Raw genomic sequence first — 17,468 nt, forward strand, 5'->3', positions numbered from 1 at the left:
ATTTTTAAAGAAAACAGCTAGAGAGGAAAAGAGGTTAATAAAAAGAAAGATAAAAAGAAAGATAAAAAGAAAGATAAAAAGAAAGATAAAAAGATCAAAAGTAGTAAGATAGGTAGGTAGAGATGAATGCAGAGATTTATAGAGAGTGAGTGTATGTTCATGTTTAAAAGATAAGAATTGTAAAGAAAGAAAGAATAAGTGTAAAGAAAGAAAGATGGAGGGATGGATAAATAGATAGAGATTAGTGCATTCAGCAGACACATTTATCCAAAGCGACAAAATTATTATTATATTTTTAAAGAAAGAGCTAGAGAGGAAAAGAGGTTAATAAAAAGAAAGATAAAAAGAAAGAAAAAGAGCTAAAGAGATAAAAAGAAAGATAAAAAGATAAACAGATAAAAAAAGAAAGAGATAAATAGTAGTAAGATAGGTAGGTAGAGATGAATGCAGAGATTTATAGAGTGAGTGTGTGTGTGTGTGTGTGTGTGAGTGTGTGTGTGTGTGTGTGTGTGTGTGTGTGTGTGTGTGTGTGTGTGTGTGTGTGTGTGTGTGTGTGTGTGTGTGTGTGTGTGTGTGTGTGTGTGTGTGTGTGTGTGTGTGTGTGTGTGAGTGTGTGAGTGTGTGAGTGTGTGTGTGTATGTTTGAAAGTTGGCAGTTGACATTTGGAACATAAACATCTCCCCTGAACATTCCGTCAATGTAAGTCAATGGGACTTTTTGGAGAGTTTGATCGGCATTTTTAGGAAAACCGTAAGTCCAATCCCTTAGAAAAGATATAGCAACTCGAGTGAGACCAGACTGAAGATGCGTGGGAAGTTTAGTGGCTGTAGCTTAAAAGCTCTAGGAGGAGTAGCAGTCAGAAAATTTTTGTCGGAAGAATAATAATAACTAGATGAGGAAAAGTTTGTGAACAAACTTTATGTTGGCTTGAGAAAGTCTGGTGAAATAGTTTGAATTGTGAGATAGAAAGGAAAAAGAGTTTAGTGTTATAGATAAAAAGATAATTAGAAAAAAAGATAAGTAGGTAAGTAGACAGACAGACAGACAGACAGACATATTTGCATTTAGTCATTCAGCAGACACGTTTATCCAAAGCGACTTTTTTTCAAAGAGACAAAATTATTATTATATTTTTACAGAAAAGAGCTAGAGAGGAAAAGAGGTTAATAAAAAGATAAAGAGATAAAAAGAAAGATAAAAAGATAAACAGATAAAAAAAGAAAGAGATAAATAGTAGTAAGATAGGTAGGTAGAGATTTATAGAGAGTGAGTGTATGTTCATGTTTAAAAGATAAGAATTGTAAAGAAAGAAAGAAAGATGGAGGGATGGATAAATAGATAGAGATTAGTGCATTCAGCAGACACGTTTATCCAAAGCGACAAAATTATTATTATATTTTTAAAGAAAAGAGCTAGAGAGGAAAAGAGGTTAATAAAAAGAAAGATAAAAAGAAAGATAAAAAGAAAGATAAAGAGCTAAAGAGATAAAAAGAAAGATAAAAAGATAAATAGTAGTAAGATAGGTAGGTAGAGATGAATGCAGAGATTTATAGAGAGTGAGTATATGTTCATGTTTAAAAGATAAGAATTGTAAAGAAAGAAAGAAAGATGGAGGGATGGATAAATAGATAGAGATTAGTGCATTCAGCAGACACGTTTATCCAAAGCGACAAAATTATTATTATATTTTTAAAGAAAAGAGCTAGAGAGGAAAAGAGGTTAATAAAAAGAAAGATAAAAAGAAAGATAAAAAGAAAGATAAAAAGTAGTAAGATAGGTAGGATGAGATGAATGCAGAGATTTATAGAGAGTGAGTGTATGTTGATGTTTAAAAGATAAGAATTGTAAAGAAAGAAAGAATAAATGTAAAGAAAGAAAGATGGAGGGATGGATAAATAGATAGAGATTAGTGCATTCAGCAGACACGTTTATCCAAAGCGACAAAATTATTATTATATTTTTAAAGAAAAGAGCTAGAGAGGAAAAGAGGTTAATAAAAAGAAAGATAAAAAGAAAGATAAAAAGAAAGATAAAGAGCTAAAGAGATAAAAAGAAAGATAAAAAGATAAATAGTAGTAAGATAGGTAGGTAGAGATGAATGCAGAGATTTATAGAGAGTGAGTATATGTTCATGTTTAAAAGATAAGAATTGTAAAGAAAGAAAGAATAAATGAAAAGAAAGAAAGATGGATGGATGGATGAATATATAGAGATTAGTGCATTCAGCAGACACGTTTATCCAATGCGACAAAATTATTATTATATTTTTAAAGAAAAGAGCTAGAGAGGAAAAGAGGTTAATAAAAAGAAAGATAAAAAGAAAGATAAAGAGCTAAAGAGATAAAAAGAAAGATAAAAAGAAAGATAAAAAGAAAGATAAAAAGAAAGATAAAAAGAAAGATAAAAAGATAAATAGTAGTAAGATAGGTAGGTAGAGATGAATGCAGAGATGTATAGTGCGTGCGTGCGTGCGTGAGCGTGAGTGTGTGTGTGAGTGTGTGTGTGTGTGTGAGTGTGTGTGTGTGTATGTTTGAAAGTTGGCAGTTGACATTTGGAACATAAACATCTCCCCTGAACATTCCGTCAATGTAAGTCAATGGGACTTTTTGGAGAGTTTGATCGGCATTTTTAGGAAAACCGTAAGTCCAATCCCTTAGAAAAGATATAGCAACTCGAGTGAGACCAGACTGAAGATGCGTGGGAAGTTTAGTGGCTGTAGCTTAAAAGCTCTAGGAGGAGTAGCAGGCAGAAAATTTGGGGCGGAAGAATAATAATAATAATAAGTTTATTTAGTATAACAGTATGTTGGCTCTCTCAAGCCAACATAATAATAAGTTTATTTAGCATAACAGTATGTTGGCTCTCTCAAGCCAACATAATAAGTTTATTTAGTATAACAGTATGTTGGCTCTCTCAAGCCAACATAATAAGTTTATTTAGCATAACAGTATGTTGGCTCTCTCAAGCCAACATAACTAGATGAGGAAAAGTTTGTGAACAAACTTTATGTTGGCTTGAGAAAGTCTGGTGAAATAGTTTGAATTGTGAGATAGAAAGGAAAAAGAGTTTAGTGTTATAGATAAAAAGATAATTAGAAAAAAGATAAGTAGATAGGTAGGTCTCATTTTAAAGAAAGAAATATTTTAAGAAATGAGCTAGAAAAGAAAAGAGGTTAATAAAAAGATAAAGAGATAAAAAGAAAGATAAATAGATAAAGAGTTAAAAAAAGAGATAAAAACAAAGATAAATAGATAAAGAGTTAAAAAGAAAGATAAACAGATAAACAGATAAAAAAATAAAGAGATAAAAAGAAAGATAAAAAGATAAATAGTAGTAAGATAGGTAGGTAGAGATGAATGCAGAGATTTATAGAGAGTGAGTGTATGTTCATGTTTAAAAGATAAGAATTGTAAAGAAAGAAAGAATAAATGAAAAGAAAGAAAGATGGATGGATAAATAGATAGAGATTAGTGCATTCAGCAGACACGTTTATCCAAAGCGACTATTCATTTTTTTTCAAAGAGACAAAATTATTATTGTATTTTTAAAGAAAAGAGCTAGAAAAGAAAAGAGGTTAATAAAAAGATAAATAGATAAAAAGATAAGTTGAATGGTAGGTCTAATTTTAAAGAAAGAGATATTTTACGAAAAGAGATAGAAAGCAAAAAGATGTTAGTGTTATAGATAAAAAGATAAATAGATAACCTGTCTATTAAAGCCCAGCAAAACGAAGATTTTCTTGATTTGAAGAAAAGAGATGACCTTAAATGATCCAAACAATCTTTCAAAACATTGTTAGTGTGAAATGATCAATCTGCACCAACCGGGTTTCGAACCGGGAGAGTTCGGCACGGGAGTCAAGCGCTCTAACGATGAGGCCAATGACCGTACATGTGTCAACACTTGTCTCTAGAGAGTATAAAGTGTAACTCAGGTCCCATTCATTTACATGGAGTGGGCGTGGTTTAGCAGCTGGCTCACTTTTCAGGACATGTGCGACACGCGCAGAAGACAGACGCTGACACCTGTGAGTCTCTTAACTCTTTTTCTTTCTGATAAGATGCATGCACATTCATTTCTTAATATGTATTTCTGCACTTGAACCGATGTTTAAAGCTGTTGTTCATTACACATTATCTTCATCTAGTCAAGGTTAACTCAAAGAAGAAGCGCGCCACACTTTAGTTTTACACGTGGCTATGACAAGAGCCGCTGCAGTAAATTCTGTTTGAGTCTCTGTTATGAACAGCTGTCCACTTGTACACGTATGTATATTAATTATCTTCTGTGTTAAGTCTTTCAAATATTGCCTTTAAAATAGCTTCGCAAAGTCTTTCTGCTAATCCGCATGGTAAATAATCCCGATAAGACTAATTTACAGAGCCCTTGTGCACTACAGACATGTATTTTGTGTCCACTCATTAAGCCTATTGAAAATAAAAATACTTTGTATTAATATGAATAATAATGATACAGAATCGGAGGACGATGTGTAAAGATAAAGATTCTCTTAGTTTGAGAGTTTATGATCATTATTACTACTTTTACCTCTATGCTATCAAGTCTCAGAATCTTATGCTGTCTTTTTATTATATAAATCAATAATTCTACAGTTTAAGATCATGTGCTTGTAAAAAAGAATTGACAATTAGACACAGGTGTAACAATACACATATTCATTTAATTATTACAAGTAAAAAATATAATTATAGAGAAAAATATATATTAACAGATAACACAGTAACACTTGCAAAACAAGCAAAACAAATAAGTGTGTGTGTGTGTGTGTGTGAACAGAATTAAACTACTTAACTATTAATTATCTACAGAGGTTACGCTCAGTACACGTTTATTTACATGTGATATTTTAATTTTTATAGGCAACTCCTGGATGAGATCATTAATATTGCCAGTGTAAAACGCAGATGGCACTTGAAATATGTCGTCATCGACAGTCAGAAGGTGACAGGTGTCATCGAGCTCTGTCACTCCAATGACTTCCACGACGGCCTCCGCAACATCAGGCTCTTCTACCTGGTTTAAAAAGAATAGTGAGAGAAATAGGGTGAGTGAGTGAGTGAGGTAAAAGTTTGTGAATATTAATATATTAATAAATATATACACGTATATAAATTACTTTGATATAAAGGTATTCTATCGGTTTTTCAAGCAAATAGATGTGAATATGAAGTTTTATTAAGTTATAGTATGTTAGTATGCACATGCATTTCACATGTATTTGCTTAAACATCTGACAGTATACCTATATTTGAGTTCTTCTTCAGTGTATAATACCTTTATGGTAGTGTAGGTGGAAGAATTAAATTTCCCTTTTTCATTTGGGAGAATGGCACTGTGCAGATGGCTTATCTCCACAATGTCTCCTTCATGGATCTCACAAAGTGCCTCATCCCTCCAAAGAGAGACATCCAAGAGATTGGGACCACATCGAAGTTGCAAGTCCTTGATGGGTACCTCGGACCGTGTCATCCTTGGTTTCCATAACTGCAACAGAAAAGGCCAGTGGTTACAAATTTGTCCTAGGTGAGTACCAAAGTGCATTGAATTTCTTTAATAACTTCTCATATCTGCAGCTTTTAATATATAATACACCCTACTCACTTTTTCCACTTTCCCCAGGAGACTTACGTAACCGCTCCTGGAATACATGTCCTCTTCATCACCATTTAGAGATGGTGATAGTGGACAGAGGGCATGAATTGCAGCGGTCTCTGCCTCCTCTGATACCTGGAGTGCTGCCGTCCTGAACTTAAATTTTTGGTCTCCCACAAACAAGTACATTTGGCCATACCTGCTGGAGACTGTGCTTTTAGTTAAAATATAAGACGCGCCTTGTTCGAATTCTGGATCAGGTCCGTTCTTTTTGTGCAGAATGGTCCTGGTCCCATCAGTCAGAGCGGAAACTGCTGAGGTTTTGTAAGCTGCAATTTGTATTTTTGACCCAATAGACTTAAATGATGCAGCTTTTACATTTACCTGGGTCTTAATACATTTAACTGTCAATTTTGGGGGCCTGGTGTATGGATGTGTCATTCTGCAGGTGAGGAAAAATAAAAACAATAAGGTTTTATGAGTCATTTTATTGAATTACCAAACTGATATTGTAACTCAATCAAATAAAATACTTACATGGTAAAAGAATGGTGTATTTTGCTTCAGGTTTAGTGAACTGCTGTTAACAAACAAATCAAAGATATGAGTCAGATAATGCACAATAAGTTAGAAATACGATAAACAATTGTATGTAAAGTTAATATTTTGTCCGTGTTAGTCATTAAATTGTGTTATTTAGTAAAAAAATGTTTTAACCTATTTTATCAAAGTAATTATATTATTTTGATTAAGTAAAAGTAGTAAACTTACCTCAAATATGATCCGTTGGAGTCGGTTTGTTGTCCAGTTTAATGTCCCGTTGCCGTGGGATACCACTTTAAATATTCCCTGGTTCCCACGCAGACCTTGCACGCGACAATTAATATAATATTGCTGCAGTTTTCTATAAGCTAATATGATGAATGATAATGTATGATTTAAGTCCTGTTTTTGTATGTCTTTTTTATATGATATATGTAAAACTAACCTAGGCTATATGATATTAATATTTAATTTTTATAATTAAATAATTGAGACATAGATTGCGAACCACACACACACACATTGAAAGTGAAATAAGCCTAACATCTGCTGATTTATATTTCCCTCGCAAATGACACTGACATTTCTGTCATCATGTTTTTATTTCATTTTTTAGGCTTTATCGAAAACCTTATTAAATAAAAAAATAAAAGACAAATATATATTTTAATATTTTATTTAGGTCTGTATTATTTAACATAGAGGTTTGTTTCCATAATAAAATGATTGAAGGTCATTAAAAAAATAGAAAAAAGTAAAAAATGATATATTGCTTGTTGTTTACTGAGTTGCCAATGGCAACAGTGGGATCTCTGCGTGATTAACGTCACTCTGCGGTCATCCGGTCCGGATCTTGCTTCAGGTAAGTACTGCAAGATGTGTCAGTCCATTATGCAACTGAATATCGTATTGTTTTATTAGAATGTAGATTAAAGCAATAAACCATGTGAAGCTGTGAGTTTGTGTGAAAAGATTTTAAACGAAAAAAAGTTATGAAAAGCCTAAAACCCTACTAAATTACTTAACAGCTTAATATGGCTTATTTCTTGGCAAAAATAAATGTAGTCTACCTGTCAAGAGTTCATTAAATAAACAAACAGAAATGTAAAACTATTTATTGATAACAAACATAAATATTTTTTCCACAAATAAATACATTTCTTATAACTGTTTTGAACGGTTGCTAAGCAACTGTAACGGTCACCAGCTGGAGTGCCCTTGAAAACCACTCCACATCAAACTTATCATTCACTCACAAAACTACATCTCCCATAACGCACTTCCCGGACTCATCATCACTGATTGCATTCACCTGTGTCTCATCACCCCATTAATCTCAGTCTATTTATACCTTGTTCACTCATTCACACACTGTGAAGTTTTGTTTGTGTCTCATTGCATTGCCGAGCATTTCCCCGGTTTATTGTCATTTGTTTTTTGGATTTCTTGCCCTGTTCCCTGGATTACCCTTCTGCCTCTGGTCCCTACCTGTTTTGTTTGTTGGTTTGTTTCTTTGTTTGGACTGCCTGTCAGTGTATGACCCTTGCCTGATCTTTGGATTACGCCTTTTGGATTGCCCACAAATAAAAGCTGCATTTGGATCTAACCTCCAAGTCTCGGAGCAGTTCGTGACAGCAACATAAAGACTGTAATAGGTCTAATATTAATGACATGTGAATTCAGGTGTTTTCTGACCTCAGCAATCAAATGTTTAACTAAAATACTAAGTATACACTATAGAAGCAATATTGAGTGACTATTCTTGCTCTCCCTTTCTGTTTGTCTGTAAATGTAAATGTTAGATTTTGTGACGTCTTCCACTGCATTCTTCACACTGTCAGCAGCAGCAAGTGTGGCAACAAGCAGCTTAATATCAAGGTAATTGTTGTGTAATCTTTGAAAATGTCAGATCCAAAATGCAGTATATGTCTTTCATGGTTTCGTCTCTTATAAATGTGTTTTTTTTTTTGCAGAATTGGTGTTTGCTGCTGTAGCCCCTTATGTAAGTAAGCCAGTAAAAATCACTTTAGCATTTTAGTCTTTAGGAATTTCTTTCTAAGAAAATGGTAAAATGGTGGTTAAAATAGCTATGGGTCCCGACATTGACTGCATAATTGTTTCAATAATGTTGATTGCTCAGTTAGTGTTCAACTCTTTCCTCATGTAAGTAACACTCAATGTTCATTTTGTATTATTGTTCCTGTAAATGTATCTTTTTCAATAGAAAATACATAAATAAGTAATTAATTATTAAGAGCAGTTAGTTATGATATTTACAGCAATTTAAATGTTACACTGTGACTGACTTGATTTTTTTACGTGTTTGTCTGTCCTGACTGTCCTGTCTTTTCTGTCCATACCTTTTTTTCCTAATTCACACAACTTTCTTTTGCTTATTAATTTAAACATATGCCTTTTCCATCTTTTATCTTCTAATTGATGGCCTTGCACATGAAATGCTGCTGCACTGCTTGCTGCTTTGCTTGCTCGCTCTAAACTGCAAGATGCGAATTCAAACGTGCTACTAACCCTTTGCACTAAAGCCTTGCTTGCTATAGCATCTTCAAGAAAAGGCCTAACCCCTGATATCTGATCAATTGATCTGAAAAACTTGCATACCAACATTTACACCAACAACCCAACATCCATACACACTGAACATACATCCTGATTCAAAACTCCGACCTCAGGTAAAACCACTGAGCTGCATCTACAAAAATATCTTGTTTGCATATTTCCAAGGACCATTTTTTTCATGACTACTTCAACTCTTCAGGATAATTGATAAGATACATTATTATTATTATTATTTATTACTATATTTGAGTTTCATTTTTGTCATTAATTAATACATTTTTCTTATTACTAAACTTACTTGATAAGATACATTATTATTATTATTTATTACTTTATTTGAGTTTAATTTTTGTCATTAATTAATACATTTCTCTTATTACTAAACTTACTTGATAAGATACATTATTATTATTATTTATTACTATATTTGAGTTTCATTTTTGTCATTAATTAATACATTTTTCTTATTACTAAACTTACTGTTGAAACAGCACTATGCCAAGAAAAGGAAAGAGGAGTGAATCTCAGAAACAGCGCAGAAAGCTTGAAGCTTCATTTTGCACCAGTAGCCATACCAACACGGTTTCAGGTAGGATTGATACAAACCCGTATGTTCTGTCTGTTGTAGCATCTCATTGTCAAAGTGATCCAAGGTACAAAATTTACTCCAGAGGCCGCCAGTGTACTTGCAATTCCTTAATGTTCCTAGCAGTCCATAATGAATGTAATGAGCTACAAAGTTTCGAGTTAGATTGTATTCTACAGAAAGGTGATGCAGTTTACACTAGAGTCAAACAATCACTCCAGAGTAAAGGACAGTTTGTGGATAGTTTTTTAAATTTTGACGAGCTACCGAGTCAAATTGAGACAAACTTGTGCAGCTATAACGTCCTTAAACTTCCGCAGAGGTTTGGATTTCTGAGAGAAATATCTGCAGTTGCCGAGTTCGAAAATCTTGAGAATACCCTGCAATGTCTCAGTAGTGATGTAAGTGATGCACTGTTGATGTGTGGAGGGATATGTATTGCTGTGTTCAGAGATCACTCAGGGAGGTTTGGTTACTTTGATTCTCACTGCAGAACACCAGATGGTATGTTTGCTGATGAAGGCACAGGTACAGCCGTGCTGTTGACTTTTTTTTGTTTAGAAGACATGATTGAGAGGCTGTTACTATTGTTTCAAGGGTGTTTTGAATTAACAAACCAGACACAATTTGATCTGCTGCCTGTAGCATTCGTAACCACAACAGGTGAAAGTTGGACACAATCTCAAGAACAACCATCTATCTCTTTTAAAAGCACATCTGATGTGTTACAACAATATGTGGAAGATCCATATAAACAGCTAACTGAGGCTAACGTTAATGTGGCCACATCAAGCAATGCACAAGAAGACTTTACAGAGCAAGTACACATGGACGTCGTAATGACCGTCATTCAGAATGAAGACAGATATGAAAAAGTATCACTCAGTGAATTTTCTAATGCCATACAAAATCAAATGTCTTCTCCAAACCAGCAATATCTTAAACCAACAAAGTTGAATCAGCAATCAAACAAAATTAACAAGATTCAAAAGCGAAAGGTATACTGTAAAAAACAGTATGTTTATGACAAGAAAGAGTCACAAGTCTATGATTCTAAAAAAAACATTGAATCTAGGCAAAGACATAAGCAAGCCATGTCCAATAACAAATATTGGAATGATGTGATTTACAAAGAGAGAAAAAAGAGCAATGCAGTCAGCAATTACAGATGCAATGAGGAATATCGAAAGGAAAAAAAGAGTATTGTAAAGAGAAATTACAGGAGTAATAAAGAATTCAGGCAGAGACAAAAGGACTATATCATTGAAAAATACAAGGAGAATAAAGAATTCAGGCAGAGACAAAAGCACTATATCATTAGAAAATACAAGGAGAATAAAGAATTCAGGCAGAGACAAAAGGACTATATCATTGACAAATACAAGGAGAATAAAGAATTCAGGCAGAGACAAAAGGACTATATCATTGGAAAATACAGAACGAATGCTGTTTTTAGGCAAAGGCAAAAAGACTACTATGCAGAAAGGTGCAAAACTGATTTGTCCTTTTATGAAAGTAGAAAGGACATTTTTAAACAACGCTATTTTCACAATCATCATTTCAGGGCTCGACTGAAAGAATATAATTTGTTCAAATCTCAAAACAGAATATATTCACTTAAGGTTCTTCTCAAGATACAGTGCGGACAAGACATTCAAAACAAATATAAAAAATACAATCTTATGCGACGGCAGATAGAAATGTGGCAAAAGACACAGCCTGGTGAAATACAGAATCCAGAGGTTTTAAAGGCATTGAACATTTTTAGAGCTATTATAAAACAAGGACCAACATATGTGTGCACGTGCTGTGCCAGAGCCCTCTTCTCAAATCAAGTGCGTAAATGTGTTCGTGAAAGCTATAAGAAAAATCAGGCAGTTGCTTCACATTGCTTGACTGGAAACTATATTCATATTTGCTCCGACTGTCCTAACCAGTGTTTATTTGAGGAGAGGAACGCAGAGTGGATCTGTCACTGCTGCCACACAACGCTTTTGAGAGGTGTGATACCAGACATTGCGGTAGCCAATAAGCTTCAGTTTAGTTCTATACCTCCAGAACTCTGTGATTTAAATATTTTAGATAGACACGTTATTGCAAAATACATTCCGTTTGCTAAGATTTTAACACTTCCTAAAGGCCAACAGAAAGCTATAAAGGGAGCTGTAATATCTGTGGCGTCTGAAGTAGAAACAACTGTAAATTGTTTACCCAGACCAAGAAGTGAATCCCAGCTGCTTACAGTGAAACTGAAAAGACGTTTGTGTTACCAAGGCCACTATCAGTTCCAAACAATTAATATGCACAAAGTATTGTCTGCTTTAAGAAGACTAAAAGAAATCCATTCAGAATATAAAGAGATTGTGATTGAAGAAGCCCTCTCAGAAGAAGAAATGTTTGATGAACATGAACAAGTAAGGAATGATATAACTGCTCCTGATGAGGAAATGGAAATTGCTAACACCGAAGAACAGACTGATGAGAATGAACACAATGATTCAAATGAAGACACTGCAGAAATGCACTCAATGGGACTTGCTTTAGACACATGTCTTCAGCCTCCAGATCTTGGCCAACAGTTTTTGTCTTATAATGATGGAATATTTTGCATTGCTCCAGCAGAGAAGAACAGTCCTGTAAGCATTTTTAAAATCCCTAAACTTGAGTCTATGGCATTTCCAGTGCAGTTTCCCGATGGTAAGAATACCATTGATGATCCTGACAGAGCTAAACATGTCTCTCCCAGCAGATACTTTAACACAAGACTATTTTCTGTTGATAATCGTTGTGCCAGGGATACAAACTACATTTTCTTTGCCCAGTTTGTGACAGAAATGCACATGGCCACATCTAGCATGTCTATTCAACTAAGGAAAGCCAAACCCATGACACGTGACGGTCGTAGAATAAACTGTTCAATGCTGCAGGACGATCATGAATTGCAAAAGCTCGTGCAAAATAAAGATGCTACAAGGTTTATGCAACCCCTGCGTGGAACTCCAGCGTACTGGGAGAAAACTTTACGAGATTTGTTCTCTATTTTAAGACAACTGGGCAAACCGGCATTCTTCTGTACATTTAGTGCTGCTGAGATGAGATGGCCTGAAGTGATAACTGCTATTAAAACACAACAAGGCGAAACAGTGAATTTCTCTGAATTAGACTGGTCAGAAAAATGTGAAATTCTAAGAAGCAACCCAGTCACAGCCATGCGTATGTTTGAGAAACGAGTTGAGGCCTTAATAAGAGATCTAGTCATGTCACCAGCTCAACCCATTGGTGAGGTAGTTGACTTTTTTTACAGAGTTGAATTCCAACAACGTGGCTCTCCACACATTCACTGCTTATTCTGGGTAAAAGATGCTCCAGAGTTTGAAACTCATCAAGATCAAGATGTTTGCGATTTCATTGATAAATACATCTCATGCAAAGTACCAGACCCGAACAATGACCCAGAACTGCATAAAATTGTAACCGAAGTGCAAATGCACAGTCGTAACCACTCTAAATCTTGTAGAAAAACCAACAAGCACTGCAGATTTGGATTCCCTAAACCCCCCATTAATAGGACCACAATAACCCGCCCCAGACCTCCTGATGTAGATGAGTTTGATGAACAACATGAAGCAACAGAAGGCAAAGATGATTCAAATGTAAAAAAGGCTAAAGCAGAGCTTCAAAAAGTGTGGGATCTATTGAATGACTCAACTCAGAGCTTTAAAACCACCGCAGAGATTCTTCGAAAAGTTAACATGACTTATGAAGACTACAGTAATCATATCGAAGCACTTTCAACATCAAATGTAATTGTAATGGAGAGACGGCCACAGGACTGCTGGGTTAATGGCTATAATCCACAGCTGTTAAGAGCTTGGAATGCAAATATGGACATACAATATATTCTGAACCCCTACAGCTGTATCATGTACATTCTTTCCTACATTTCAAAAGCCGAACATGAGATGAGTGATTGTCTAAAGAGAGTGATAAAAGACTCAAGTCATGATAACATGTCGGACCGTGAAAGCATGAAGCAGGTCATGAATGCATATGCAAAGAACAGAGAGGTCAGTGCTCAGGAGGCAGTCGCTCGTACATGCAGTTTGAAATTAAAATCAGCATCACGAGCAGTCATATTCATACCGACCGATGATAATGCTGTCAAAATGAGTTTACCAATGAGGTACTTACAGACAATGGATCCTGACTTTGAGAATGTGTGGATGACTGGATTGCCAGACAAATACAAGGCCAGACCAAACAGACCTGAATTTGTCAACATGTGCATGGCTGAATTTGTAAGTGAATATCGCATTGTTTATGGAAGACAGACTAAGGGTAAACATGTTTTGCCACTACAAAAATGTATGGGACACATTCAGAAAAGGACAAAGGGAAAACCTGCAGTCATCAGATTTGCCCGTTTCTCTCAACAGAAAAATCCAGAAAAGTTTTACGGTACTCTACTTAAACTTTACTTGCCATATCGCATAGATGAACAGCTCAAGTCAGAAAAATATCCAACTTATACATCCTTTTATTTATCTGCTTCTGTAAAACTACATGGCCACGATGAACTGCAGCGTGTATGTATGATTGTAAATACAAACCGGGAGAAATATGAGAAGCATAATGAGGCTATAGAACAGGCAATTGAGGATCTTGAACAGAATGGCCCACTCGAAGATGCATGGACAACATTAGCTCCAGCCACTGAACAGATCCGATTGGAGAGCATATTGGAACGTGAACCAGCTGATGCTAATCACGTACATGAACAAGATGATGTTCCTGAATACATAGCGTCTACATCTGTCAATAACACAGCTATGCCTGTAATGGAAGCTCCTCAGTTAAATCCTGCGCAGATTCGCAAAATGTATCAAAGTTTAAATCAAACACAAGCTTCTGTGTTTTATGCTGTGCGAGACTGGTGCAAAAGATGTGTTTCAAGTGAAAATCCACGACAGTTTTTATATTTCTTAAATGGAGGAGCTGGAGTTGGTAAATCGCATGTTATTAAATGCATTCATGCAGAGGCATCCAAAATATTGCGTAAGCTTCCGTGTATAAGAGAGCAAACAGACATTTCCAAACCAACTGTTCTTTTAACAGCCTTCACAGGCACTGCTGCCTTTAACATATCTGGAAAAACGCTACACTGTCTTTTAAAACTCCCAAGAAGTTTGAAGCCTCCATACCAAGGCCTGGGAAACAGCTTAGATGAAATCAGGGCAGACCTTTGTAATGCACACATTTTAATAATTGATGAAATATCAATGGTGTCAAAACAGTTGTTTGCCTATGTGAATTGGAGACTGCAGCAGATTAAAGGTAACCAGAAACCTTTTGGTGGACTGTCCGTTCTTGTTGTGGGAGATTTTCAACAGTTACCCCCCCTTGGTAGGGCAAGACCACTCTGTGTATACGAGGAGCATGTGCTGGACTTCTGGAAAGATCAATTTCAGATGATAACACTGACGCAGATCATGAGACAGAGAGATGATATTGCCTACGCTGAGCTTCTTAACAGAATGAGAGTTAAAAAGAAGCATGAAAAACTATCTGATGCAGATAAGTGCATGTTAGAATCCGCCGTAAGATCTTCTCCTGAAGCGTGTCCCACTGAAGCATTACACATCTATGCAACTAATAAAGAGGTAGACAAACACAACAGTGCTGCCATATCTTCTCGCTTTTCTGATATCATTACCATTGATGCACATGACTACAAAAAAGATCCTCGAACAGGTGAAATGAAACGAAATGCTACACCATTTAAAGGTGACAAATGTGATCTTATTGACACACTACAGATTGCTATTGGTGCACGAGTGATGCTCACCAGAAATATCGATGTGGAAGATGGACTGGTTAACGGCACGTTTGGCAATGTTGCAATAACTTCAGCTCAGATCCGAGATGGCATTTCATTTGTGAATCTAATCGGTCTTTATTTAGATAATCTGAATGCCGGACAGAAACATCGCAACAAAGCAGCTGATGGTGATGACAACATTGTATACATTGAGAGGTCTGAGGAACCATTGAAAAGAAAAGGTTCAGTTCGAAGACAGTTTCCCATGAAACTTGCTTTTGCGTGCACCATTCATAAAGTTCAAGGAATGACAACCGATCGTGCTGTTGTATCTCTAAAGCATATTTTTGAATCAGGCATGGCATATGTTGCACTCAGCAGAACCACATCACTTGGTGGCTTGCACATCATTGACTTTGATGAAAAGAAAATCTTTTGTGATCCACAAATAAGTGCCGCCTTGGAGAACATGGAAAAAGCGGATTTTTACAATGTCCAACCACTTCTACACATTGTGCGAGATTTAAATTTGGGTTCAGCGCTCAAAATTATTCATCACAACACAGAGGGACTGCAGTGTCACATGGAGGATATAAAGTGCCACCACGAGCTTTTATTGGCTGATATTGTATGTCTCACTGAAACACACCTGTCAGGCTCAGTTGTTCCTGAGTATTTTCAGCTGGATGGATATCGACTGTACAAGCGCAACAGGCATACATCTTACACAAACCATGTACAGCTGGCTAAAAAAAATGGTGGTGGAGTGGCATTATATGTGAAGAATAATGTTCAAGCCCATCCAATAATGTACATACAGAATGTTACAGACCTGGAATATTTGGTTTTGAAGATAGAGGCCCCCAAACAAGCACTACTCGCAGTAATATACAGACCACCCAGTTTTAATTTAGCAGAGTTTTTGACTAACCTAAATGCTGTTTTGACATCCTTAGAGATCATAGATTTCAAGCCCGTCATAGTATGCGGGGACTTCAATGAAGATCAACTGTCCCATGGCAACAAACCTATTCTAAACTTGTTTCAAGCAAAAGGATACACACAACTTATCAGCACCGGGACAACAGAACGGAACACACTTCTTGATCCTGTATTCATAAGTAGCTCACACTCAAATGTCAGAGCAGGAGTTCTACAGACATATTACAGCTATCATGATCCTGTGTATTGTGTTATTGAATAAATGCATTAAACGTGGAGTAAAATTATCTCTTGTTCAACACTTCTGTAAAAGAATTACATGATTTTAAATACAGCAATACAATATATAATTTAATGTACATAATGCCATACGTTAAAAATAAATGTGACTGTCTCTAGTGATTTTTTGTGTGCATGTGTGTGTGTATGTGTAGATATAGGCTGTGTTTGTGTGTGTATGGGTGCATGCGTGTGAGTGAGTTTAATAAAGTTTAATAAAAACAAAACAACTTGAATTGTAGCCAATTCAATAATATGTATTTACTGTACTTTTTATTTATTTACTTATCTTTACAAATGACATATATTTGTTTGCTTATTCTAAGTTAGTTTAGTTATATTTGACCTGTGTTTTGAATTCCAATATACAATGCAATATACAATATTCTAAATGTCATTCCAATAAAGCAACTTGAATTAGAGAGAGAGAGAGAGAGAGAGAGAGTATGAGTGAGTTAGATAAGGAATGAATGAAGAGTGAATGTTCCTTTCCAAGGATCGCCACCTTGACGTGGTGGAAAGGCTTGTGTGTTCCAGTGATCCCAAAAGTAAAATCATTCTGGAGTATTTCACTTCAGATTGGCATACTTAAGGGTAGGTTCCAGACTAAGCGCGATCCAACTGGTTATCAGCTAAATAAATGTTATAAGACAATGATTTTGTTGTGTGTACCCTTATGTTATTTTTATGAATAAGAAACAGAAAGAGAGTGAAGTAATGTGTTTGTGCGTGCAAGTGAGTGTGTATGTGCATATGTATTTGTAATAAAATCATAGAGAAACAGAAAGAGAGTGAAGTTATGTGTTTGTGCGTGCAAGTGAGTGTGTATGTGCATATGTATTTGTAATAAAATCATAGAGAAACAGAAAGAGAGTGCAGATATGTGTAGAGTGTGAGTGTATGTAAGCAGACACATTTATCCAAAGCAACATTTAAAATTATTCCAAAGCGACAAAATTATTATTTTATTTTTTAAGAAAAGAGATTGAAAAGAAAAAGAGGTTTGTGTTAAAGATAAAGAGCTAAAAAGATTAAAAGAAAGATAAAAAGATAAATAGTAGTAAGATAGGTAGGTAGAGATGAATGCAGAGATTTATAGAGAGTGAGTGA

At 35.4% G+C, this 17,468-nt stretch overlaps 1 protein-coding gene and 1 long non-coding RNA gene across 3 annotated transcripts in view; one reads left to right on the forward strand and one right to left on the reverse strand.

Moving 5' to 3' along the window:
- Positions 1–6,154, forward strand: part of LOC306908505 — a 15,812-nt gene extending 9,658 nt beyond the window's left edge. The window contains exons 2-6 of one of the 2 annotated variants that reach the window (XR_013788015.1): positions 3,956–4,027; positions 4,148–4,265; positions 4,881–5,065; positions 5,347–5,544; positions 5,641–6,154. This is a non-coding gene — a long non-coding RNA (uncharacterized lncRNA). The remainder of the gene's footprint in view (positions 1–3,955; positions 4,028–4,147; positions 4,266–4,880; positions 5,066–5,346; positions 5,545–5,640) is intronic. The other variant, XR_013788016.1, reaches the window with a different exon arrangement.
- The window catches only part of LOC306908488 (NACHT, LRR and PYD domains-containing protein 3-like), a 316,456-nt gene that overhangs the window by 192,256 nt on the left and 106,732 nt on the right, over positions 1–17,468 (reverse strand). The gene's annotated exons all lie outside the window — the stretch shown is intronic.

The sequence above is a fragment of the Barbatula barbatula genome (assembly GCF_947034865.1).
Source record: "Barbatula barbatula genome assembly, chromosome: 19".
Classification (NCBI taxonomy): Eukaryota; Metazoa; Chordata; class Actinopteri; order Cypriniformes; family Nemacheilidae; genus Barbatula; species Barbatula barbatula.